Raw genomic sequence first — 3119 nt, 5'->3', positions numbered from 1 at the left:
AGTGGATCAGCTGATAGTCTATCGTCTGTAGTTAATTCTGTTGCCTACAATGAAATGAACAATTCTGGTTCATTTTCTGGCTCTTTGTGTGGCATTACTCAAATTGATTCACAACGAGTAGATTCGGAAACCGAAGAAGAAGTTACTAAAGAGTCTAAACGCCCAGCTATGCGTAAGCGTCCGATGAAAATGCCAGTATTCCGTCTTGGCGAATTCGGTGCCGTCACTCCGAGAGAAAAACGTTTTCCATTAACCGCTCAACTGCCATCGGGTACGACCACAGATTTCAGTTCATTTTCTGAACAGGCTTGGGACAGCTATCAGGAAAAATATTTGAGTGAACCGTATAGCGAGGACCCGCCAGACCCAGAATCGGTTAGACGTCTTTTGGACTTTGGTGACGATTACAGAAAATGCTTTGATAGTCAATCTGACTGCGCTTCCAGCATTGGTAGACCAAGTTTTGTGAGTACTGTTAAGTGTTATAAATATATGTGTGTGTGTGTATTTTATAGAGATTTTAATTTTTGTTACTATATTATTCCAGCTTGATGATGAAACTTTTGAACAAGATTCATCAGATTCAGTTCGTAAACTCATCCTTAGAAGTCGATTGCAATTGAACTACTTGGATCAGGTACTATCTAAACTCATCGAGTATCCGAATTCAAATATTACGATAACAGAAATTGTAAGTGGACAACTAATATAAACTTAATTTATTGGCATTTTATAATTTGTATTTATTTACAGGGTCAGTTAAAACAACGATGCAGAGAAAATGAATATTGTCTCCGTTTTTGTTTAGAGGGAATCAAAGATAGCCAAACGTTTGTTTCAGTCAATGACATAGCAGAAATCGAAAGTAAGTATTTGATTTTATTGTATTATTATAAAAATGACAGGATATCAAATTCATAGGAGAAATGATATTCAAATTTTATTTAACAATTAACAAAATATTTATTTCTGAGATAAAAGAAGTGCATGTAATCAAAAATATTTTTTAGTTTTACTTTACACCTTAGATCTACGTATAAAAATTTAATTAAAACATACTGCCTCTCAATCTTCTCTTTTAAAAAATGTTGTAATTATTATTTATTATTAAACTCAAATATTAATTAAGTAGTATTTTATGTTGTGTTAAACAATTTAACATGTTTTAGTAAATAATTTTTAAATATGTGACCTTGGTCAATAATTCATTGTTAATGTCTTAAAATATATTTATTTCATAATTATTTCATTTTTGTTTTAAAGTAATGAGCGTAGATATTTTAATTATCTCGAATTGTAAATTCATAAATTATCAGTCGTTCACTCGATAATTGTGGGTACTTGATAGTCAAATTATTTTTTTAAATAAAAGTAATAATAATAGTTATAAAAGTATATTATATCGTTTAATATATTTACAAAGAAAAAAAGTGAAATCTTTAAATACCGCCCCCGGCATATCATTCGAAAGAAACCCAGTTCTGACGAATTTAGGTGAACTAAATTGAAGACCAAGCCTACATACGACGGGGGCTTTGGGATAGATATTGACAGTACCACTTCGCCTGCGGGGTACTTCAGTCCGTTTCATTTTATTACAGTTATACTCGATGGTAACAAATTATTGTATTGTATCGCTATGAAAAATGCGATTAATTGTTTATTAGTTTATGAACTTAATCTTAATGTTATTGTGCGTCAGATTCTTATAATTATTTCGTACGTGTGTAATTCAAATATTCACTATTCCTAGGTTAAAAACGATATATCCCGCGAATCCAAACGATATAAAAACAATTTTTTTAGTGTCCTATTTCTGTTATTTTAACAAGATTATATGATATATTATAAATTACAACAAAATCTACTAAGCAGTTTTCGCAGACGATAGACGTCTGCGAACAAAACGAGCTAGTCACCATGGTGACCACTGTAAACATATCTCGATTTTTCCCCTCTCAACTGAATGCGAAAATCGATCAGATCGTATCTAGAGTTTTCGTCACGTTAACATTATATCTAAATGAATACTCGTATTTTTATATATTAACATTGTTCTATGACTATGCATTTCAAACTATTTTTATATAACTTCCTGTGGGTTGCAAAAAAATTATAAAAATGTCATGTACTGAAATCGAAATCTGAATCAATAGTTTCAGAATTTTTCTACTATCAACTGACGAAAGTATTTAAATTTAAATAATAGGTATGATAATATAAACACAAAATTCATTAAATAGACGTTTGTCATTAATAATTATTAAAAACTATATTCTTATTAAATTATTCTTTATCGACCTATTTATTACATTATTCATTATTAAAACTTTGACTTGACTATAGTTTTTCTCGGTTTATATATCTAATATACGTATTACATAAAGCAAGGTGGTCCCTAATCATCATAATTGTATGTTAGTATCAATCTGTGATTTAATAATTTGTATATTATATAATATGTTTGTAATAAAATAAAATATAAATAATATAATTTTTTTTTTCTGATGGCCCCCGATGTTTTTATAAAAGTATAAATTGGCCCTCCATTCTCCAACTACAAAAGTTTGGACGACCCTGACGTAAAGTATTCGAATATTAAGGAAACTACTCTGTACTTGTCGATTTCGACACTTAAAAATATTTTTTGCTGAGAAAAGGGAAGTTCACGATTGAAAATGAGGTCATTGAATACATTTGCATATAAAGATTCCAAAAATCATAACTCGAATGAATGCATAATTTGTGCATATAGAAATAGAGATATGGGTGGGTGGGCGTATTTGTGAAAAGAGTTACCGACTGTAATTACGCTGTACGGGTATTACCTGTCTAGTATATAATATCGTATTATCATCGTGACGGCGATGTATATATAATAAATATATCTCGACAATATTACTCACCCAAGTTCCAGCCGCCAAGTAATATAGGAATACACTATACGTCTATACATAATATAAAATGGTATTAACTCGTCGGGTCGCGGGCGAGCAACGGTTGCGCCCCACCTGCTCTGAATGACGTCGCGCCTGCTTGTATTATGATTTTTAATACTCGCGTGTGGTGTTCGCTCAAGAACGTATCGTGGCGCACGCGTTTTGCGCGCTCTGTGTAGT

Source organism: Melanaphis sacchari, unplaced genomic scaffold, assembly GCF_002803265.2.
Source record: "Melanaphis sacchari strain LSU unplaced genomic scaffold, SCAv2.0 Contig22_pilon_pilon, whole genome shotgun sequence".
NCBI classification, from domain to species: domain Eukaryota; kingdom Metazoa; phylum Arthropoda; class Insecta; order Hemiptera; family Aphididae; genus Melanaphis; species Melanaphis sacchari.
Note: the sequence above shows the minus strand (reverse complement) of the source record.